At 45.1% G+C, this 25,315-nt stretch overlaps 1 protein-coding gene across 3 annotated transcripts in view; it reads left to right on the forward strand.

Annotated features, from left to right (window-relative positions):
- The window catches only part of LOC115094054 (sodium- and chloride-dependent neutral and basic amino acid transporter B(0+)-like), a 556,325-nt gene that overhangs the window by 339,275 nt on the left and 191,735 nt on the right, over positions 1-25,315 (forward strand). The gene's annotated exons all lie outside the window — the stretch shown is intronic.

The following is a 25,315-nucleotide window of genomic DNA, read 5'->3' on the forward strand; positions in this document are numbered from 1 at the left end:
TTGCTCCATCTGAAGCCACCCTTACGTCCTCCGGCCCCATCTTGGGACCTTAACCTGGTTCTTGGTCGTCTAATGAAACCTCCTTTCGAACCTCTGCACTCCTGTGAATTAAAGTATCTCACATGGAAAGTGTTATTCCTTTTGGCTATCACTTCAGCTCGCAGGGTTAGTGAATTGCAGGCCCTAGTTACCTATCCGCCTTACACTAAGCTCCTGCAGGACCGGGCGGTACTCCGCACTCACCCTAAATTTTTACCTAAGGTAGTTTCTGAGTTTCATATTAATCAATCCATCATACTACCTATCTTTTTTCCCAGGCCCCACTCCAACTCCGGGGAACAGACTCTGCATACCCTAGACTGCAAACGAGCTCTAGCTTTTTATCTAGACCGTACAGTTGCTCACAGGAAGAGCACTCAATTATTTGTCTCTTTCCATCCTAACAAGTTAGGACATCCTGTGGGTAAGCAGGCTCTTTCCTCCTGGTTGGCGGACTGCATTTCTTTTTGCTATCAGCAAGCTGGCATTCCTTTTCAAGACCGTGTGAAAGCACACTCTGTGAGGGCCATGGCGACGTCAGTGGCACACCTTCGATCGGTGCCGCTTCCTGACATCTGCAAAGCTGCAACCTGGAGTTCTCTCCATACCTTTGCAGCCCACTATTGTTTGGACAAAGCTGGAAGACAGGACTCCATCTTCGGCCAATCTGTCTTGCGTAACCTTTTTCCAACGTGATGTACCAACACCCTTCCACCTTCCCGGTAGGGTGCGGATGCCCTTTACCAAATACCACCCCAGTTGTTGTGCCTGTTGCACGTCATTGGGTGCATTTGGTGCAAGTCAGGACATCCTCAGCTCGGTACTCACCCATTTGTGAGGACAACCATCCTGCTTGTCCTGTGAGAAAGCAAATGTTGCTTACCTGATGTAACAGGTGTTCTCACAGGACAGCAGGATGTTAGTCCTCACGAAACCCGCCCGCCACCCCGCGGTGTTGGGTTTGTTTTGTTTTTACTTTTTAGGCACTGCCTGTAGCTTTGAAAATCAGACTGAAGGGAGACCCCTGCTGGCTGCAGGGTCAGTGCCTTGCTGGGCATGCCCAGTAGGGGCCAGTCAAAGTTCTGTTTAAACTTTGACAGAAGTTTTCCGTGGTGGGCTCCATCCTCGATGTCACCCATTTGTGAGGACTAACATCCTGCTGTCCTGTGAGAACACCTGTTACATCAGGTAAGCAACATTTGCTATATCCTGGAAGCTCGGGCGCCAATGGAACAGAGGTACTCGAGCAAAAGCAGGCCAAAGCCTGAAGAGACCACGCCCAGGGAGTAAGCTGAAGAGGTGTCCAAGAGCAGGCTTGAGTCAGGGCTGGCGGCAATCTGAAAGCAGTGGCAAGCAAGGCTGAGATCTGATCACGGAGATGGTCAAGTGCATAGTCAGGCAAGGCAGAGGTCTAATCACGGAGATAATAGCGTAGTCGGACGAAGCAGAGGTCTGCGTCTGGAGATAGGCAATAGCGTAGTCAGATGAAGCAGAGGTCTGGGCTTGGAAAGAGTCAATGGTGTGGTCAGGTGAAGTGGAGGTCCGGGCTTAGAGAGAGACAATGGTGTGGTCAGGCGAAGCAAAGGTCTGGGCTTGGAGAGAGTCAATGGCGTGGTCAGGCAAAGCAAAGATCCGAGCTTGGAGAGAGTCAATGGCAAAGCAAGGCAAAGCGAAGTCAAGTCCGTGTAGTCAATCCGAGGGATGAAGTGAAGTAGTAATGAAGAGACAGGAACCAGGAACAACAAGGAACAGGAACGCAGGGATGAGACGAATCGTTAGGAGGCAACGAGTTCTCGACCAGTGAGGGGACCTGTTGCAAAGGCAACGCTAGGGAGCGGAGCCTGAGCTTAAATACTGTAGTTGAATTGACGTCATCATCCGGGGCCGCGGCTAGGTTCCCGCCGCAGTCCCTACTTAAGGATCAATGGTGCACGTGCGCACCTAGGGAGGGGCACGGCACGAGTAGTAGCTTCTCTCCGCTAGCCACACACAGAGGCCAACGGAATTGGCAGCAGGACCGGGAACGCCAGGGACTATGGCAGGGCCAGAGGCATCGGGGGAGGCCCGAGGACGGAGCTGACGGCCCACCACCACCAGCGAGGAGGAATCAGAAGGTGGAGTCACTGTGGAAAGGTGAGGAGGCCGTGCCGCGGATCTGCCGCAGACGGCACGCATAACATGGCATGCATACCATCTGGTCCAATTGATTTGATACTCTTTAGTTTATCAATTTGCCCTAGTACACCTTCCAGGTTCACTGAGATTTATAGTACCTTTGAATCATCACCTTTGAATATCATTTCTGGCATAGGAATATCTTTAGCACAGAGAAGAGGCGGAGTGAACAGCACACACATATAGGAAAATCACAACAAGAAAATGTGCGGCATACAATGTACTGGACAATAATAATATAACAACCAAACAATTATTTATTTCACATTTGCACACTGAAAAATGTGCATGGTATTTAGTATATGATTTACAGTGTTGTAAGAGTGACAGGGCCCCTAGGAATATCTTTTACATCTTCCTCAGTGAATACTGAAGCAAAGAGTTAATTTAGTCTCTCTGCTATGGCTTTGTCATCCCTAAGTGCTCCTTTTACCGTTTGATCATCTAATGGTCCAATTGATTCCCTCGCAGGCTTTTTACCTCGAATGTACCTGAAAAAGTTTTTATTATGAGTTTTTTCTTCCACAGCAAACTTCTATTTAAATTCTTTCTTTGCCTTCCTTATCAGTGCTTTGCATATGACTATCTAAAGATTTTACTGTTTCCTGTTTTCTTTATTCAGATCCCTTTTCTATTTCTTGAAAAATGTTCTTTTAGATATTATAGCCTCTCTCACCTCACTTTTCAACCAAGCTGGTAGTCATTTAGCCTTCTATCTACCTTTTCTAATGCGTGAAATTCATCTTTTCTGGGCTTACAATATGGTATTTTTAAACAGCATCCATGCCTGAGCTAAACTCTTAACTTATGCAGTTACTCCTTTCAGTTTTTTCCTAACCATTTTCCTCATTTTATCATAGTCACTTTTTTGAATGTTAAATGCTGTTATAGTAGATTTATTTTTTGTGCTCCCTCCAGTTATGAAGTCAAATTTGATAATGTTGTGATTACTATTGCCAAATGGCTCCAACACTGTTATCTCTTACACCAAATCCTGTGTACCACTAAGGACTAAGTGAACTCAACACACAATTAAACTCTGGAATTTGTTGCCAGAGGATGTGGTTAGTGCAGTTAGTATAGCTGTGTTTAAAAAAGGATTGGATAAGTTCTTGGAGGAGAAGTCTATTACCTGCTGTTAAGTTCACTTAGAGAATAGCCACTGACATTAGCAATGGTAACATGGAATAGACTTAGTTTTTGGGTAATTGCCAGGTTCTTATGGCCTGGATTGGCCACTGTTGGAAACAGGATGCTGGGCTTGATGGACCCTTGGTCTGACCCAGTATGGCATTTTCTTATGTTCTTAACCTGCTCATTAGTTGACAGGGGTAATTTGGAATCTTTCTGTACTTTACTTAAAGGCACCTGGACTCCTTTGGCATTTATTGCAACTTCTCTACTGGGATGTCCTATTTTCCTTGTCCTCTTGGTATCCTTCAAAGATACATCATTCTGAACCATATGCTTCTGAGCAACTGTCGGCTTTCCCCATCATCTAATTTAGAAGTGTTGCGTCCGTCGGTCTCAGACGGCTTCGCCCGACATGCCTCACCTCTATTTCAGCCTTTTCCACCAGCCTCAGGAGAATGGCGTCCGTAGCGTCTCCTTGCCGCACACTCCAGCTTCCCCGGAGCGGCTCTGGCCCAGCGTCCTACCATGTTGACCTGAGGCCTCCTAGGGCACGTGCATGTGCATGCCTCACATCTTGTAGCAGTATTGGCATGAACTTCGGGGGCGTCCCCCTCGAGTGACATCACTGCTTCCGTATTCAAAAGATTGCCCATTTGCTGACTCTCTCCGAGTTAGCAACAGATTGGATTCGCTCCGGTCTGAAACTGCTCTGCTGCTTCTACACTGCTGGAAGCCACCTTCACCCTCTGGGGTTCTACTAACCTGGGTACCTGCTCCTCGAGGGCCCTTTGCTTATTTCCAGGTGCCTATCCTATATACAGGTACTCGCTCCTCGAGGGCCTGCGTGTCTATCCTGGTGCCTGCTACCAATTCTTCAACCTGCTGGAACACTACCTATCAGCTGCAGAGAGTGAGTACAACTTCTCCCAGTCTGTCCATCTACAGCTCCTCGCTGCTCATCTGCATCGGGCCCTACACCACCATTGTGGAATGGGTCTCCTCTGCCGAGGATTACAGACTGTTAATACCTATCCTCTCTCTACTGCTCATTGGGGACTCTATCTACTCAGCTATCAGGAAGTGTGTTATAACATCTGCCAGTCTGTCTCTCCTACAGTGCGACATCTGCATCGGGGCCTTACACCACCATTGTGGGATGGGTCTCCTATGCCAAGGATCACAGACTGTTGCTATCTAATCAACTCTCTACTGGCACCTCTGGTGGACCACACCAGCTGTATAATAAAAGATATATTCTCTGTGTTTGTGCATCTGAGTCTAGCCCGGTGCTTCAGTTCCCTACTGGGCTCCTCCCCGTAGGAGATATCTTCACTGTTGCCCCTGAGAATCTACCAAACACCTCAATATCATAACAAGAAGCCGTGCTATCTCCTTTTTAAAGGTTAGTGCCACATGATGTAAAATAGCCCAACTAATATGCTGGAACAGATATATTTCTAAAAAAAAAATGTTTGACCAATGGTGCTTCCTGTTTTCCAGTCTTGAGGCAACTTTTGTGTTCAACAAGCCTCATTCTGATCAGTTTTGCCAATATACAGTAAGCCACATGGGCATTTAATGCAAACCCTACAAATCTCGATCTGCAAGTAAATTCAAGCATTTGATTCACATTTTGACCTGACATTGAGTGGATCTTCATGTGATCTCAGCACGCATATTTGACACTCACAGCAAGTGGCACATTCATCCTCCAATGGCGGTATAAGATTCTGTAATGGATCCAATGAGTAACATACCACTTGCTCTCTGATATTCTGCCCCCTGGAGAATGCAAATCTTGGTTGAGGGCTTGATACTGAGTGGGATGAAATGATGTTCCAGTGTTTCCTAATAATGGTACAGATTCTTGGTGAAAGAATGATGTGTCTAATCACACACATTTATTGATCTGATGGCACCTTGTTCCTAGGAGAGACAACAAAGATTGATTGGCATACAAAGCTCTTTGGTAGGCTTTCTTAATACACACCACTGAATATCCTCATGAGAGGAAATGATGTGACATAAACCTAGATCATTCTTTGTATTAACTGATCTTCGAACACAATTTTTTAGCCTGAGAAATTGACTCACCAGTTTTCCTTAAAGAGAGTGGAATCAAAACTATCGAACATCAAAATATTGTTCTTTCATTCGGTTTTCTAAAGATGAACGTTATAAATTTGTCTTCTTCTTTTTTTATTGAGTATGTCCAAAAATGACACGATGTTTATCTGAACAAAAAATCTCTGCCCGTAGTGAGGCAAGCTATGTATAATCTAATAGAACTCCACAACGCCCCACTCAACATAAGAACATAAGAACTAAGTCTATTCCATGTTACCGTTGCTAGAAATAGCAGTGGCTATTTTCTAAGGGGTAGATCTTTAAAAAATACGCGATCGCGTACTTTTGTTCGCGCACCAGGCGCGAACAAAAGTACGCTGGATTTTATAAGATACGCGCGTAGCCACGCGTATCTTATAAAATCTGGGGTCGGCGTGCGCAAGGGGGTGCACATTTGTGCAACCTGCGCGCGCCGAGCCCAGCGCGCGCTGCCTGTTCCCTCCGAGGCCGCTCCGATTTCGGAGTGGCCTCGGAAGGAAATTTCCTTCGCTCTCCCCCCACCTTCCCCTCCCTTCCCCTACCTAACCCCCCCCCCCCCCGGCCCTATCTAAACCCCCCCTACCTTTTGTCGGCAAAGTTACGGCTGCTGAAAGCAGGCATAACTTTGTGCGCGCCGGCCGGCCTCGACCATGCCCCCAGGCTGGCGCCACGCCCCCGGGCCCGCCCCTGAAACGCCGCGGCATGCCCCCAAAACGCCGCATCGTTTCGGGAACACCCCCCAGACACGCCCCCTCCCGCCCCTTTTCGAAAGCCCCTGGACTTACGCGCGTCCCGGGGCTTTACGCACGCCGGCGGCCTATGCAAAATAAGCGCGCCAGTGCGCAGGCCTTTTAAAATCCGCCCCTAAGTCAACTTAATTAATAGCAGGTAATGGACTTCTCCTCCAAGAACTTATCCAATCCTTTTTTAAACACAGCTATACTAACTGCACTAACCACATCCTCTGGCAACAAATTCCAGAGTTTAATTGTGTGTTGAGTAAAAAAGAACTTTCTCCGATTAGTTTTAAATGTGCCACATGCTAACTTCATGGAGTGCCCCCTAGTCTTTCTATTATCCGAAAGAGTAAATAACCGATTCACATCTACCCGTTCTAGACCTCTCATGATTTTAAACACCTCTATCATATCCCCCCTCAGCCATCTCTTCTCCAAGCTGAAAAGTCCTAACCTCTTTAGTCTTTCCTCATAGGTTTCATACACCATCTGTTGCATGCCTCCGTGGCCTTGTACACAGGATTTTTTATTTGTAATCATAAACCTGTCTCCTTACCAACCTCAATTATTTTTTTAGATTTTTCTTATGTGATTTTTTTGTGTCATGTGAAATTTAAAACCCGGCTTATAGTTCAATTACTGCTTTAATATAAACACAATCTGCACCAGCTTTGCATACGCCACTACTGTTCCTTAACCACTTCAAATGTCCCTGATTCACATAGCTTTCGGTTTCTCCCAAAGATTTTCTTCATCAGGGGAGTCGCTATTTCATCTCTTCTCCGCGCTCTTGCGTCTTCTCACTTGCGGGCGGATTTTAAAAGCCCTGCTCGCGTAAATCCGCCCGGATTTATGCGAGCAGGGCCTTGCGCGCCGGCGCGCCTATTTTCCATAGGCCGCCAGCGCGCGCAGAGCCCCGGGACGCGCGTAGGTCCCGGGGTTTTTGGAAGGGGGCGTGGTGGGGGCGTGGCGGGGCGGGGCCCAATGACGTGGCATTTCAGGGGCAGGGTGCGGCGTTTCGGGGGTGGGGCCGGGGCGTGGCGCCGGCCCGGGGGCATGGTCCAGGCCTTCGGACCAGCCCCCGGGTCGGAGCATGGCACGCCAGCAGTCCGCTGGCGCGCGTAGATTTACGTCTGCTTCTCGCAGGCGTAAATCTACGGACAAAGGTAAGGGAGGGGTTTAGATAGGGCCGGGGGGGTGGGTTAGGTAGAGGAAGGGAGGGGAAGGTGAGGGGAGGGCGAAAGAGAGTTCCCTCCGAGGCCGCTCCGATTTCGGAGCGGCCTCGGAGGGAACGGTGACAGGCTGCGCGGCTCAGCGCGCGCCGGCTGCCCAAAATCGGCAGCCTTGCGCGCGCCGATCCAGGATTTTAGAAGATACGCGCGGCTACGCGCATATCTTATAAAATCCAGCATACTTTTGTTTGCGCCTGGTGCGCAAACAAAAGTACGCGAACGCGCTTTTTTAAAAAATCTACCCCTTGATGCGAATAGCATTTTTTACGAGGAGAAATCCACCACAGCTTGATATGAACAATCTTACAGAGTTCTTGGAATCGTCAATTGAAATCTATGAGAGAGTGACCTTACTAGTTTCTTTGGTAATTGAATCAGATGTGAGTTTGGTGATGAAGTTTTACTTTCAACATATGGGAGAAAGTTTTATGGGACAACGTGTTCAAATATTTCCGGACCTATCGAAAGCAACACAGGAGAGGAGGAAGGCCTTTCTCTCTTTGAGACAGGAAGCTATTTTGTTGGGAGCTAAGTTTCTTCTCAGATACCCATGCAAATGTGTGGTTACCTATAACAAAGATGTATATATACTTGATGTTTATCAGCATGCATAGTGAATTTAAAAAATGAACTTTATGTATTTAACCAGTAAAAAAATTTTTATAGAGATGATTGACTGCCTTTCCAAATGAGGAAGACATAATCTATATATCTATACCAACAACGAATATTTGTGTTCCAATTACTCAAATAAATGTACTCTTCAAAACATGTAATGCAAATATTAGCCACTTCCAGGGCCATTGCTGTGTCCATAGCAATGCCCTGCACTTGTAGATAGAATTTGCCCTGGAATGCAAAATAATTCTGTGTTAATGTAATATGTGTCATCTCCATAATAAAAATCAAGAGGAATCCTATGTGGATCATGTTTAGATATTATATTCTGTATTGTTGAAAGTGCCAGATCTTGAGGAATGACTGTATATAGAGACTCGATACACATCATAACTAGGATTTCTTCAAAATCGATGGTCATCAAGCTAATGTGGTCACTGTCTGGAACATAGGAATCTGCCTGCAGAACAAATGGTTTTAAAATGATGTCCAAAAAAATAGAGAATGGTTTGAAAATTGAATCCTTAGCTGACACAATTGGTCTACTGGGTGGGTTAACCAATGTCTTGTGAACCTTGGGCATGATATATAAAACTGGTACTCATGGATTTTCCTTAATCAAAAAATATTTTTCTTTACTTGTAAAGAATAGGGTTCCTGATCAGAATGAGGCTTGTTGAACACTAAAGCTGCCTCAAGACTGGAACGAGGCTTGTTGAATACAAAAACTGCCTCAAGAATGGAAACAGAAAGCACCATTGGGCAAACATTTTTTAGAGAAAGGACATGTGTTCTAGCATATTTTAGATCATGTGCGCCCCCATTGGCTAGAGGGGATAGGGTGGGTATTTTGAGAAAAAAGGAACAGGGATAGATTTTCAGGATGGACACTGTATGTCCAAATGGACTACATGAAGAAATAAAATGGCATGTAATGATTTGAATGATCAATCATATTAAACCACAACTGTAGTGAGACATGTCACTCAGTTTGACATATATCTTCTGACCAAGCACAACATGAGCCGTACCAGTAAGAGAACAGCTGATTATCACTGACCACATTGGACATGGCAACACACAAGGTGAAACTTGTGGGTACACTTCTGTATGTCTAGGGATAATATTGCTTTTCCTTTTCCTTCTGTTCACCAGTCTCGAACATTTGGGATTCAGCTTCTCATCCAGCACATGGAGGCAGTTTTATTTTTTTATTTTTATATGGTAACATCACATGCATTTATGTCATACTTAGAAAATATTTAGCCAGTGTTCTCTGCCACCAGCTGCTGGATGGGCATTTTTTTTTAATTATATCTTTATTGAATTTCTTGTTTAATTACTATAAGATAAAGAAATACGATTGGTGTAGCATATAATTACAAGCAATATTTAGTATCAAAAGTAAACTAAATTACAGCAATCAAATGCCTTATAATTCTGGGGAGTTAGAAGAAAACGACATCACAATAACAAGATCATAAAGAAAAAAGAATATACCTGGGCTTACTTCATAATTAAAGACTATCCCCACTACTAGCTCTCTCACAACAAAGAATCCTAGTCTTTTGGACCTGGACCTTTCTCAATATTCTTATTTAAAATAAAAGTTTCCAAATGGAAAGGATCAGTGAACATGAATTTCTTTGAATGCAAAGTTATGAAACATCTACAGATGTTAAGAAAAAAGGATGCTCCTAAGGCCAAAACCTTATTTTTTAAGGAGAGAAAATATCTCCTATGAATTTGTGTAGGATGGGAGACATCGGGGAAAATTGATATCTTTTGGCCACAAAAGGATATAACCTTATTCTTCAACTATCTATAGAAAACTACATCTTTGTTTTGCTCTGCACAAAAAGAAACAATAAGAGTAGTTCTATTATTTATCATGTCTATTGATTCTTCAAGGAATGTAGAAAGGCAAGGACTGTCTAACATAGGAGGCTGATTAATCTGTTTTGAACTTTTCCTTTTAGTTACATAAAATATTTTAGAAATGTGAGGGACTTCATCTTCTGAAAAAGACAAGATCTCTTGTAAATATTTTTTAAACATTTCTAAAGCAGATAACCTAGTGTATGGAAAATTAATTAAACACAAATTCTTAACTCTTGCAAGATTTTCTAACAACTCAATCTCATTATGTAGGAATAAACTGTCCTTAATATGAGCCGATTCAGCATTAAGTAACCTGCAGTTGTAAATTCAAAGCAGATGTTGTTTTCTCCAGCTCTTGCAATTTCTTTTCTTGTGCCTGAATAGTAGACTTAGATTCAGTCATAAACACTTTAAACTGGGTAATGGATTGAGTCACATCACTATCCAATTTCTTGGTCAATTTCCATACATCAGCAAGTGTTACACAAGAGGAGGGATCTTTACCTATATCCAGTGATGCTGTCTTCACTTTAAGATTGAGGTCTTCATGAGCAGACTTCTTAAAAGCCCTAGCATCAACAGGCATTGCTGATTCACATGCCTGTAATCCAGGACTTGGATCATCCCCCTCATAAGTTTGCAAAATTGGGGGAAGATCCTGCCTCACTTCCTGTAATAAAGGAGCTAATGGTTGGGGAGGAAGTCTATTTTCTACAGGACTCAAGGAAACTCCCATAGGGGAACTTCCAGCGCAGTCACTGATGGACAACTCACCCATCCAAAGTAGATGATAATCCATTGGGCCTCGAATAATAGCTGGAGCTGGTGAAGATGTATAAACTTTTGATTTCCTTTTCTTCCCCATCAAAACGAAGTAAGCTGCGCATGCCCCTTTGGCAGCGCACCAACGGCTCACACGTAGGCCTGTAGATTTTATAAAAGACAGATGTCCCCTAATGATGACGTTAGCAGCAGTATCGGCACAGTGGTTGGGGCGTCGCCGTGGTGGAAGGCGAACAGAGAATCTCACAGCAGCCCTGGATCTCTCTACCAAGTACCTCCAGATGAGGGAACTCTCCTGCTGGATGGGCATTTGAGTTCTATACTCATCGAGTAGAAGGAATCATTTACTAAGAATCAACCTTTTCATATTGTCTAAGCATGTGCTTAGAGTTTATAATTTTAGCGCATGCCTCCTGTGACTGTTTCTCCTGTAGAGAAGCACATTCAGATGGCATTTATTTCTGCTTCCTTCCTATCCTTAGTGAAAGGTAGAGCATGGTTGGCATCTGCCACAGAGGATTTTGAAACCATAAAAAGAGAAGTTACTTGCTGCTTTGGTTAGCTGCTTGCTCTGTCACAGTTGTACAGTGAGTTTTTAGTGTCTCATTGATTCGATGGCTGAAAAGAGTCATTGCTGCAGCGCTTGCAGCATGAAATGCACATCGTCCTCTAAAGGAAGCCTGTGCTCTGTTTGCTGTGGTAAATCTGAGTCACCCAAATTGTCTTGGGTTACACCTCCGGCTAAGAAGGTATCTTCTTTAGAGGCTACTGGCATGCAAAAGCCTCACCCAAAACAACTTCTGCCTCCAGAGGAAGTCCATCCCTGGTAGCAGTTTGGGGGCGTCCCTGACCTAAAATAGTCCTTCCCCTCAATGACGATGGTGCAGGTGACTGATTCAAAATGGCCACTGAATCTAAGTCAACCATTTAGGGAGGGACCGTTTTAGGTCAGAGGCTCCTCCAAACTGCTACCAGGAATGGACTTCCTTCAAGAGTTAAAGCTGGAAGCTCATAGCGCAAGGGGAGGTAGTTTTTTGCCTGACTTTTTAAAATTTTTACTTCAGGCATTTCATGCTTTACAGGACAGCAAGGTAGCTTAGTAGATCATGGGCAAAGTGATCTTTCAGCTTATGAGGTGTCTAAACTCTTACTAGATATGGATTGTCCTTATTTAAGGCATGAGGATGAGAGAATTGGAAGTGGGTTGGAAGCATTGGAAGAAGAAGGTGAGATTCAGTCAGGAGAAGAAGAAGAAGAGCAGATTAGGTTGTTCTATAAGGAGGAAATGTCATCACTGATAGTGCAGGTTTCTTCAGCATTACATCTTAAAGATGAGAAATTTGAAGAGATTCCAGGTTGGGATCCAATTGAAAGATACATGCAAGACAGCTTCTACTTTTCCATTGCATTCGGAAATTGAAGCTATGATTATGTCTGAGTGGGAATCTCCTGAGGCTGGCTATAGGTATCTAAGAATTTTCAATAGGCTGTATTCTATGCCACCAGATGTACTGGATCAACCTTTTCAACAGCCAAAAGTAGATGCTATGGTGGCAGCAATAGCCAGGAGTGCAGCTTTATGGGACTCTCAAGAAAGGAAATTAGAGTCAGTCTTTAAGCATCTCTTTTCCACAGGCTACAGGGAGAAGTTTGCACTAGTTATGTTTCCATATCTTTGCTCCATTGGATTCAGCAGTTATCTGAGATTGAAAGTACTGCAAAACTAGAGTCAGCAATGATGTATATATCTGATGTTATATATGCATAATTAGAATTTCAGCTAAATATTTAGCTCTCTTTGTAGGAGCTAGATGTCTTCTGTGGCTAAGAAATGTATCTACAGACACATGGTCTAAGTCTAGGCATTCACATTTACCTTTAAAGGTAATTACCTTTTTGCTGAATCATTTGATAACAATTCTGGGTGATTCTAAAGTTCAGAGATTGCCTGAAGAAAAGGCCAAATTCAGTTTTCGGCCGTACCAGGATCGCAGTCAATTTACGGAAGCTAAGAGATATAGACCTGGTAAGCAAGGAAATCCTCAGTTTACAAGAGAAAAAAGTAGGTCTCAGTTCTTTCAAGGAGCAAAAAGACCAAGGGGCGATCCTATTTGGCCCTCCAGTTCTTCACGGAGTACACAATGTCCAGAGGATTCATTCTCTGAGTGGGCCTATAGTGGGCAATTACAGGCTTTTCTCAGGGATGGATCAATGGGTTCTGAATATAATCCATTACATTATCTCACTTGCCCATACCCCAGACAAGATTGCTGTAATTTTTTGGACACAAAACAAATTGATTCAATTACAGGCAGTTCATCCGGTTATTATCAGGGAACGTCAAAAGGGTATTATTCAATTTACTTTGTGATTCCAAAGAAGGATGGGTCTTTCTGATCCATTTTGGATTTAAAAGGCATGAATCAAAATATATATATCCCTTGCTTCCACAAGGAATCTCTTTGCACGATGAACTCTTCAGTATGCAAAGGCAAGGTTTAATAATCCCTTGATCTAAATGAGCCTTGTTTTCATATTCCAATGAAATCAGGTTTTTATTTATTTATTTATTTATTTATTTATTTATTTATTTTATATACCGACCTTCATGACATGGATCATATCAGGTTGGTTTACAGAGAACCTGGGGGGTAACATTCATTAACGACATATTAACAAGAGGTCATTAACAGGAGGCAAAGTTACATTTAACAAGGTGTAGCAAACTTGGAATCTGGAAAAGGAGATAAGGAAAGAGGAAGAGAGAGATAACCATTGTGTATAAATAGAACTTAGCTACATATATAGCGAGGAGAGTTTAAATTGAAAGGTTCCTAAATTCGGACCGATTATAGGAAAGCTTGGCGGAAAAGCCACGTTTTGAGTTTTTTCCGAAATGTTTGTAGGCATGGTTCCAGTCTGAGGTCCGGTGGAATAGTATTCCAAATGGTAGGTCCTGCTATTGAGAATGCTCGTTCTTTGGTGGCTGTGTGGCATGAGGCTTTGGTTGAGGGAACGTGTAGAGATCCTTTGTACAATTCTCTGATCGGTCTGGAGGAGGTGTGGAGTCTGAGTGGGACCTGGAGGTCAAGCTGGAGTTATTTGTGAATAGATGTGTGGATTATGGTGAGGGATTTGTTTAAAATTCCATGGTTTATTGGTAGCCAATGTAGGTTCCGGAGAATGGGAGTGATGTGGTCTCCACGATTAGTGTTTGTCAAGACTCTGGCTGCCGCGTTCTGGAGCAACTGTAGTGGTTGTGTGGATGAGAGGGGAAGCCCCAGGAGAAGTGCGTTACAATAGTCAATCTTGGCAAAGAGCATGGTTTGGAGGACAGTCCTGAAGTCATGTAAGTAGAGGAGAGGTTTAAGCCTTTTTAGGACTTGAAGTTTGTAAAAGCAGTCTTTAGTTATGTTGTTAATGGCTTTCTTTAAATTCAGACGGTTGTCGAGGATCACTCCGAGGTCTCTTACTTGAGTGATTTGGGTAGTGAGGGGGAGCTGAGGTGAGGTAGAGGTGAGGTCAGAGGAGATGATAAGGATTTCAGTCTTGGCGGCGTTAAGGACTAGGTTCAGGCTGTTAAGGAGGTGGTTGATAGATTGGATGCAATTTTCCCAGAATATGAGAGTTTTTGAGAGATTCTTTTATGGGGATAAGAATCTGTACGTCGTCTGCGTAGAGATAATGTGTTAATTTTAGGTTTGTTAGTAACTGACAGAGGGGAAGGAGGTAAATGGTGAAGAGGGTGGGAGATAAGGCTGATCCTTGGGGAACTCCTACCGATGAATTGATGCTGGGGGATTCTTTATTGTTGATTTTGACCTTGAAACTTCTATTGCTTAGGAAGGAATTGAACCATCTGTGTACAGATCCTGAAAGTCCGATGTCTGAGAGGCGGTTTAACAGAATGGCGTGGTTCACCATATCGAAAGCTGCCGGGATGTCAAGTAGAACTAGAAGGAATGAATGCCTTTTGTCCAGGCCCATGATGATGTGATCTGTGAGGGAAAGGAGGAGGGTTTCCGTACTATAGGATTTGCGAAAACTATATTGAGATGGATAGAGAATTTTGTGTTCATCAAGGTAGTCCGAAAGTTGAATGTTGACCAGATTCTCAGTGATTTTAGCAATAAAAGGGAAGTTGGAAATAGGGCGGAAATTGGAGAGTTCCTGTGTGTCTAGGTTGGGTTTCTTCAGGAGGGGTTTGAGAGAAGCGTTTTTTAGTGCATCTGGGTATATTCCATGGGATAACGAGCAGTTTATGATGTCTGCCAGGGGTCTGGAAATGATGTCTGGGATAAGTAGCAAAAGTTTTGTGGGTATGTGGTCTGATGGGTGGCTGGATGGTTTCAGTCTCTTTAGGAGAGATTCGATCTCCTTGGATGAGGTGGGTTCAAAGGTATCTAGGTTGGCTCTGGGGTAGGTGTGAAAGGTGGGAGTAGGTGAGGGAGGGGTTGTGTTGGGGGGCAGCAGAGCTAGAGTATTTGATATTTTTTTCTGAAAGAAAATAGCGAGTTCTTCTGCTTTGGTTTGTGCTTGTTCATCTGGGATAGCCGGGGCGGAAGTTTTCGTGAGTTGGAAGACATAGGAGAAGAGAGCCTTGGCACTGAATTTGAGGTCATGAATTCTGCTGGCGAAGAAGTCTCTTTTGGTCCGTAGTATGAGGTTCCTGTAGTAGTGAAGGGAACTTCTGTAGTCTGATAGGGTGGTAGTGTTGGGAGCTTTGAGCCATTTGTGTTCCTTATGTCTGAGTTCCTGTTTCATTTTTTTACGTTCTGGAGAATACCAAGGTTGTTTTCCTTTTTGATCTGGGTTGATTGTTCTGATTGCTGAAGGGCATAGCTTATTGGCTATTCCTTCTGTAATGTTGTGCCAAGTTTGAATGGCTGTATTGGGGTTGGTTGTATCCAGGTTAGTGAGTTCTTTGGAAAGGTGTTCGCTAAGGCTTTCAGAACTGCATGTCTTCCGGAAGTGGATAGTGGAGTGGGGTTGAGAGGGGTTAGAGCATGTTTTAGTCATGAGGGTAGTGGAAATCAATGAATGGTCTGACCATGGGACTGGAATACAATCTGATGGAGATGAATAAGAAAGGCCTGAATTAATGAAAATGAGGTCCAGCATGTGGCCCGCTCTGTGTGTATTTTTGTCTATAATTAGTTCGAAGCCCATGACTCTGAGGGTGGTAAGGAGGGCCTCACAGTTGGGAGATGGTGGTGTATCGTCGACATGGATATTGAAGTCCCCCAGGATCATAGCTGGGGAGTCCGTGTTTATGTATTTCATGGTGGCGTCTATGAAGGGGGAGGCATCTGTGTTAAGAAGTCCAGGGGGAGAATATACTAACAGAATTTGAAGTTGGTTCGATTTGAAGAAACCTAGTTCAAGCTTGGAGAAGGTCCTGATTGGTTGGTTGGTGAGCTTGAGATCTTTTTTGGCTGCTAAAAGGAGGCTTCCTCCTCTTTTTTTTTGTCTAGGAATGGAGAAGATATCATAAATGTGAGTGGGTAATAGGGATGTGAATCGTGTCCTCGATCGTCTTAACGATCGATTTCGGCTGGGAGGGGGAGGGAATCGTATTGTTGCCGTTTGGGGGGGTAAAATATCGTGAAAAATCGTTAAAAATCGTTAAAAATCGAAAAAATCGAAAAACCGGCACATTAAACCCCCCTAAAACCCACCCCCGACCCTTTAAATTAAATCCCCCACCCTCCCGAACCCCCCCCCAAATAACTTAAATAACCTGTGGGTCCAGCGGCGGTCCGGAACGGCAGCGGTCCGGAACGGGCTCCTGCTCCTGAATCTTGTCGTCTTCAGCCGGCGCCATTTTCCAAAATGGCGCCAAAAAATGGCGGCGGCCATAGACGAAAAAGATTGGACGGCAGGAGGTCCTTCCGGACCCCCGCTGGACTTTTGGCAAGTCTCGTGGGGGTCAGGAGGCCCCCCACAAGCTGGCCAAAAGTTCCTGGAGGTCCAGCGGGGGTCAGGGAGCGATTTCCCGCCGCGAATCGTTTTCGTACGGAAAATGGCACCGGCAGGAGATCGACTGCAGGAGGTCGTTCAGCGAGGCGCCGGAACCCTCGCTGAACGACCTCCTGCAGTCGATCTCCTGCCGGCGCCATTTTCCGTACGAAAACGATTCGCGGCGGGAAATCGCTCCCTGACCCCCGCTGGACCTCCAGGAACTTTTGGCCAGCTTGTGGGGGGCCTCCTGACCCCCACGAGACTTGCCAAAAGTCCAGCGGGGGTCCGGAAGGACCTCCTGCCGTCCAATCTTTTTCGTCTATGGCCGCCGCCATTTTTCGGCGCCATTTTGGAAAATGGCGCCGGCTGAAGACGACAAGATTCAGGAGCAGGAGCCCGTTCCGGACCGCTGCCGTTCCGGACCGCCGCTGGACCCGCAGGTTATTTAAGTTATTTGGGGGGGGTTCGGGAGGGTGGGGGATTTAATTTAAAGGGTCGGGGGTGGGTTTTAGGGGGTTTTAATGTGCCGGCTCACGATTCTAACGATTTAAAACGATAAATCGTTAGAATCTGTATTGTATTGTGTTCCATAACGGTTTAAGACGATATTAAAATTATCGGACGATAATTTTAATCGTCCTAAAACGATTCACATCCCTAGTGGGTAATTGGTTTATCAGGACGGTGTCTGCGTTTCTGAGCCAGTTTTCTGTGATGGCACAGATGTCAGGTTTTAAATCCAAGAGGTAATTGTTGAGAATGTGAGTTTTCTTTGTAAAGGACTGAGCATTGAATAGTGTTAAGGTGAAAAGGGTGAGTCCTAGAAGTTGGGAGAGGGGGGAGGCCATGATAGAGAGAAGGAAACCAGCGGATCGGTTTGAGTGTTGTAGTGGTAACTTTAGGCTAGCGCTGTGGTGTTGATAAATAATGGGGATAGGATAAGATGGCATCCTGCTTCTTAAGGTGCGTGTTTGTGATTATTGATTGGGGAGAGGCACTGTTCCCGGTGAAGGTCAGGTGGTAGAATTCAAATTGATGTTTGGCCTTGCGCCTGTGACCAATCTGTCACTTGCAAGGTGAAGTGAATGAAACAGGTGCCCACATGCACAGGCACAGGTTCGCACGAAGGGGCGCACTAAGGGGCAGCCCCTTTGTCACGTGACGCCTAGAGCCGTTGGGCCCTTTAAAGGGCTGGAAGAGCTGGATTGAACGGTGTGGGTGGAGGTAGGCGGTCCTACCTCGCTTTATTTGGCTTCTTCGCGGCCGGTGACGGATCGGGGCTCTGGGGCCTGAAGTTGGGTGCGCTGCCTGCCTGCCTTGTGTGCTTGAGGGCTCCTCTGCCTCCGCTGACCCCGATAGGTCCGCGCCGAACGCGTGGGGAAGGAGGGCTGGCAGTGAAGGGGAGAGTTATGGCACCGTCGGGCCCTTTAAAGGGCTGGAAGAGCCGGATTGGACGGCATGGGTGGAGGTAGGCGGTCCTACCTTGCTTTGGCTTCTTCGCGGCCAGTGCCGGATCGGGGCTCCGGGGCCTGATGTTGGGTGTGCTGCCAGCCTGCCTCGCATGCTCGAGGGTTCCTCTGCCTCCCCTCACCCTGATAGGTCCGCGCCGAACGCGTGGGGAAGGAGGGCTGGCAGTGAAGGGGAGAGTTATGGCGCCATCGGGCCCTTTAAAGGGCAAAAAAGGCCCTTTAAAGGTTTGCAAAAATGTCTCTATTTTTGTATAATCAGTCAACATTTCAATTCAATGTTCTGCCTTTCAGGGTGGCGACAGTGCCAAGAACCTTTACAAAAGTTAAGGTTGTCATAGCTACCTTATTATGAAGGAAGGTCTTCTTGGTTCATCCTTATTTGGATGATTGGTTAATAAGGGCCAAATTGTATACCAAGGGAGTAGCATTGATGGAAGCAGAAGTATCTGTGCTTCAGTGTTTAGGTTAGGTAATCAATTATGCAAAAAGTCATTTGCAGCTCTCTCAGACTATAGAACATCTAGGGGTGTTATTCAACATATCGGCTGGCATGGTATACCTACCACAGAAGAAAATTTTAAAGATTTGTTCATAGGTGAAGAGCTTTTTAGAACAGCAAACACCAACTGCTTGGCATTATCTTCAGCTTCTAGGCCCAATGGCATCGACTCTGGAGTTAGTTCCTTGGGCAAGGGCTCATTTGAGAACTCTTCAGATTTCACTCCTTTCCAGATGGAAGTTCAAGGTTACAGAGTGTGCCTTCCATTATCTAACTAGGTTCAAATGTCTCTAAATTGGTGGACTCATCTTCAAAATTTGAGAAAAGGAATGTTCTTGGAAAGCCCAGATTGGGTTCTACTGACAACAGATGCCATTTTAATAGGTTGGAGAGGACATTACAAGAATCATTACACTCAGAGCCTCTGGAGCTGGAGTGAGAGCCAATGATCTATAAATCAGCTAGAGACCAGAGGCATCAGATTGGCTCTGTTATATTTTCAGAACCTTCTTCAAGGGAAGGCAATGAGAGTCTTATGCAGCAATGCAACAGCAGTCACGCATATAAACAAGCTGGGCGTAACATGCAGTCAGGGCATTTTGGAAGAGACAGATCTTTTGTTCACATGGGCCGAGAAATACCTGATTCAGTTGTCAGCTCAACACATAGCAAATTAGATAAATGTTCAGGCAGATTATCTCAGTCAAAATGTAATAGATCCTGGTGAGTGGAAATTAAGGGAGGAAACCTACTGTCAAACAGTGCAAAGTTGGGGTCCACATCAGATATATTCGGCTTCCAGGCAAAGCAGAAAAGTAAAAAGATTTTACAGTTGGCACAGAGAAGTAGGCAGCGAAGTGATAGATGCCTTTCCACAAAGTTGGAGGGGATACAAGCTTCTGTATCTTTTTCCTCCATGGCCACTAATGACAAACTTGTTAAGGAAAATAGAAAAGGAAAGAGTTACAGAAGTGCTTGTAGTACCCGACTGGCCGCAAAGGCCATGACAGGCAGACCTAAAGAAGTTATTAATAATAGGGATGTGCAGTTGTTTAAAACAAAAATGCAAAACACGACGAATAAGGCTAATTCATTTCATTTGAGGGGTCCTGGACCAAATTGAGATCCCCCTGAATTAAACAAACCTTATTCGTTAGTTTAATTTTAAACAAATGCATCGGGCCTAGGTCTATGCCCGAAGCCAGGGCCTTTCCTAGGGCATAAGCTGAGGCCCAAAGCAGGGACCATAGCCTAAGCCCTAGGAGAGACTCTGGCTTTAGGCCTAGGCAGTGGCTCCAGCATCACGCTCGGGCATAGGCCAAGACCCAAAGCAGGGACCATGGCCTAGGCCTGCGTGCAACAATGGAGTCTCGGCAGAGACACGGGCCAATGCCAGGGCCTTGGCGGAGACCCCCGAAAAATAAAACAAACAAATGTACCTGATCCATTGAAGGACAGGTGCCAACTCTGAGGCCTCGACCTAGGCCTGACACCGTGACCCGTCCCGGAGGCCACATCCCAATGCCGGGGCCTCGGCCCGGACCCTTGCCTGACGCCACGACCCGACCCAGATGTGAAAGTAGGCTATAACAATGCAAGATAAGACTTGTAATAGTTATTTTTTATTTTCATCATTTTTATTATGTCTTGTTTTTTCTTGTAATGTCTTTTATTATTAGGTTGTTAGTTTATTGTAGATGGTTTAGTTTTGAAAGTAGTAAACTTGCTAAATATGCTCTAAGTATGACATAAATGCATGTGATGTCATCATGTAGAAATAAAAAAGAAAAAGAACTCTGCCTCCATGTGTTGGATGAGAGGATGTAACCCATAGGTTCTGGACTGCTGTAGTAGAAGTAAAGGAATGGAAATTAACAGGTAAGACATAATTTCTCCTTAATGCTGATGTCATATTTATCTGCATATAGATATACTTTTATTTCAGCGTATAGGAAGGAATTTGATATAACTAATGTGTCCCACACATTTACAGAAAATCAAGTTTAACGGAACGCTGTGCTGAAGATGCACTATTGTAAAGACCGCCAAAAGAATCTATAAGGTAGAATTTGTTGAAGCCCCTGAAGCAGCATTCACAAAATGTGATTATAATTTAGGGCATGCTACTTCTCTTCAAGTAACATGGGGAAGTTCCCTTTTTTATCATGATTTTTACATGCAATATAAAAATTAACAAATAGACTATTATAGAATAGATTATTATGATTAGATAAGACCCATATATGCAGAAAGGTGAAAAGAATATAACCTTGGCACGGGTGTTCTGAAGATCCTTATATAAAGAATGAGTTGTTCTTTTCCCGTCGATAGCAGGGCTGAATTAGCCATGCTGTCATGGGATCTGTCAATCAGGTCCGGGAGGCGGAGCTTTACAAAGCAGAGATTTAGATTTTAGCTCTCTGCGGCTGCGCGTGTGTTCCCGCGCAGGAAAGTAACAGATTCTCCTCATTCTGTTTTTTCCACGAGCGGGATTACACGCGGGGCCAACTTCTCAGCATTTCTTATTTTTATTGAAATGTCAAAAAAGCCGGGGTTTAAACCCTGTGCCTTTGGCAAAGTAATGTTGGTCATGGATGGCCATGACCGATGTTACCGATGCCTGGGACCAGAGCATAATTTACAAAATTGTGATTTTTGTGCTCGAATGTCCCCAAAAGCCCAAAAACAACGAGCCTACAAAATGTTTGAACTTTTCACGTTTTCCGAGCCATTGGAGGCTCATTCTTCACCAGGTCTCTCGTTGACAGCGGCTCCGTCACAAAAAAGAGCGTCGTCATGGGATCTTCAACCCTCCAGGCTTGGAGTTAAGGACTTACCGAGCCGACATAGGCCTTCAGATCCGAGAGGACCGAAAGAGCCTCGGTGATCAGCGCAGGAATCAACGGCGCCTAAATCTTCGGCGCCGACAACTTATGCGTCTGAAGTACCTTCTGCGCCCAAATCACCATTGGCGCATAATACTTCTGCGACCGAATCGACATCGGCACACAAGACACCAGTGCACACAACGCAGGAAGCATATGCGCATAAAGTGCCGAAGACATTGCGCACACGGCGCCGAAGACCTCTGCGTGCACAGCGCCGAAGAAGTATGCACACACGGCGTCGAAGACTTCAGCGCATACAGCACCGCAGCCATCTGAAGCGAGCTCGGCGCCAAAAACAACGGCGCCGAAAGCATCTGAGCGCATGGCATCGATGACTTATGCGCACAAGTCGGTATATGCGCACAACTTACAAAAAACATCAGCGCACATGGCGCCGAAGGCATTGGCACATAGATCGACGCACAGTGGACTACAAAAGTCCAAACAAATATATCATTCAATACCACATGGGGTAAAACGAAGACATCAGTCTCCAGATGTACCTCATTTCACCTCTTCAGACTCCAATTCTTCAGAGCTGCAGTCAAAACGAATCAGATGATCACTGTCGGGAGATGGAACCCATACAGGATCATCGTCACACCATCACCATAGGCGAACACGTCACTCACATCAAAAAGCTGCGAAGACGAGAGATACATGGGCAGTGAGCCCTTCCACTTCTAGGTCATCTCACCCACGAAGTGTAGATTCCTTATCTCATAGACAACTAATACAAATCACTTCCTCTGCTGCATCTTCGTCCTCAGATAATTCTGTTAGGACCACAGAGGGAAAGATGAGGAACAAGCATGATGTACCAGCTGCTTCTGCTAAAATTCCTACAGTATCACCTGAAACAGGTGAACTACCAAAACAATCTGGTCTATGCTTTCGCTACGGCCATCAACACTACCAGTACAAGGTTCTTCTCTTTGGACTATCGGCTGCACCCAGGTTTTTCACCAAATGCATGGTTGTGGTGATGGCTCATCTCAGACAACAGGGTCTGACCATCTTTCCATATCTGGACGATTGGCTAATAATAGCCTCGACCCCGGAGATCTTACTCGATCACCTCCGGGTGATACAGTGCTTACAGGAATTGGGACTAGTGATCAATTTTCAGAAATCACATCTCCAAGCAACACAGAGACTACAGTTCATAGGAGCAGGCCTGGACACTGTTCACAATCGGGCATATCTCCCAACAGAAAGAATAATACAAATACGTCAACTTCTCTACTCATTGAACAACACTCAAAGGCCGTCGGCAAGACAAATTCTGGTAGTCCTCGGCCACATGGCGGCGGCTATCTTCACAGTACCCAACACCAGGCTACACATGAGACACCTGCAATGGGGACTAAAACGTCAATGGAAAAAATACTCACAACCGTTGACACAGAAGCTATCGTTGATGTCTCAGATGAAACAGGACATAACATGGTGGCTCCTACACTCCACCCTGTCAAAAGGAGCAGTATTCAGTCCTCCTCCTCACAACGCAGTCTTAACTACAGATGCGTCTTGCAAGGGATGGGGAGCACATCTCGAGATTTACGAAACCCAAGGGTTATGGACAATCTCCGAGCAGACCCTGCAGATAAATCTATTAGAGCTCAGAGCAATTCGAAATGTGCTACAAGTGTTTCAAGATCACTTAATGGGCCACAGAGTCATGATCTACATAGACAATCAAGTGGCAATGTTTTATATCAACAAGCAAGGAGGGTCCGGTTCATGGCCCCTTTGCAAGGAGACCCTGACAATCTTCAAACATGCTCACCAACATTGCATACATCTGCAAGCAACTTATCTACCAGGAGTAGCAAATACAAGGGCGGACAGGCTAAGCCACATCCTTCATCCTCACGAATGGACACTCAATTCGGAGGTAGCCCAAGACATTTTTATGCAATGGGGGACACCTGCAATAGATCTCTTTGCAACCGAGATCAACACTCAGGTTCCCAAATTCTGCTCAATAAGACCAAGTCAGTTCAGGATCGCCCAAGATGCCTTCCTCATTCCATGGACGATAGGCCTCCTGTATGCCTTTCCTCCCATACCACTCATAACAAGGATCTTCAGAAGTGCATAGCAGACAAGGCTCAACTGATACCCATAGCTCCAGCCTGGCCAAGGCAACCATGGTACAGTTTCCTTCTCCGACTGTCCATCATGGACCCCATTCAATTACCGATTCACCAAGATCTTCTCTTCCAAGATCAAGGAATGCTTCTACACCCACTACACTCATCTCTTCATTTGACAGCATGGAGATTGAGAGGCTCCTTTTAACTGAACAGGGAGTTTCCACTTTGGCACAATCCATTTTGTTAGAATCCAGGAAACTCTCAATGAGGAAAAAAACTCTAGCTATAAATGGAAACGCTACTCTACCTGGTGCACTTCTAATGGTGTACCACTTTTAGACCTTTCACCTGAGTTACCCATGGATTATCTACATACACTGTACACAGCTGGTCTGGCAGCCTCATCCATTAGGGTCCATCTCAGTGCCATAGTGGTATATCACAGACCACTTAACAATATTCCTATTTCCAATCACCCCTTACTATCTCGTTTCATCAAGGGGTTAACTCACCTTCGCCCTCCAATCTCTAAGCCTCCAGTTCCATGGAACCTCAACATAGTTCTTGAACAGCTCATGCTTTTCCCGTTTGAACCCATGGACTCGGCACACATTAAATACCTCACATGGAAGGTGGTATCCCTCGTGGCAGTAACATCAGCACGACGAGTCAGTGAATTATAGGCCTTGGTCCATTATTCTCCGTATTTACAGTTTCATAACCAAAAAGTGATTCTCTGAACGCACCCATCCTTCCTACCAAAAGTGGTGTCTCATTTCCATCTCAATCAGACCATAGAACTACCCATCTTTTTCCCTAAACCTCATGCAAATGACAGGGAAAAATCACTGCATACACTAGACTGAAAAAGAGCTTTAGCATACTACAAAGAAAGAACAATCTCGGACTCCCGTGTTTCTCAACTCCTTGTCTCTTTCGACCCGAAAGCACCTGGACTGCCAGTGGCTAAACGCACCATCTCCATCTGGATAGCACAGAGCATCAAGTTCTGCTATGACAAACAGAACCTAAAGCTACATTCTGTTCCCAAAGCTCACCAAGTTAGAGCAATGGCGGCCTCCTTGGCACACCTTAAACATGTACAACCCATTGACATTTGTAAGGCAGCTACATGATCATCGCGCCATATCTTCACATCGGACTACTGCCTTGATCAACAAGCAACCACTGATGCGAAGATAGGACACGCAATCCTGCAATCTCTATCCTCTTGTACACGGTGAATGCTACACTGTTCGTGATCACGTACAAACATATATACCATAAACAACATGATCGGGAGCTTGGGACTCCCATGACAGCATGGCTAATTCAGCCCTGCTATTGATGGGAAAAAGCAAGATTGCTTACCGTAAACGGTGTTTCCATAGATAGCAGGATGAATTAGCCATGCTGACCCACCCTCCTCCCTGGCAGTCACTGTCTTTCCGAACTACAGCTTAATCACAGACTGAGGAGAATCTTACTTTTCTGCGCGGAAACACACGCATAGCCGCAGAGAGCTAAAATCTAAATCTCCGCTTTGTAAAGCTCTGCCTCCCGGACCTGATTGACAGATCCCATGACAGCATGGCTAATTCATCCTGCTATCTACAGAAACGCTGTTTACGTAAGCAAACTTGCTTTTATACTACTACAGCACAGTGCAATTTTCAAAATATAAATTCAATGTC

The sequence above is a fragment of the Rhinatrema bivittatum genome, chromosome 6 (genome assembly GCF_901001135.1).
Source record: "Rhinatrema bivittatum chromosome 6, aRhiBiv1.1, whole genome shotgun sequence".
In the NCBI taxonomy this organism is placed as follows: domain Eukaryota; kingdom Metazoa; phylum Chordata; class Amphibia; order Gymnophiona; family Rhinatrematidae; genus Rhinatrema; species Rhinatrema bivittatum.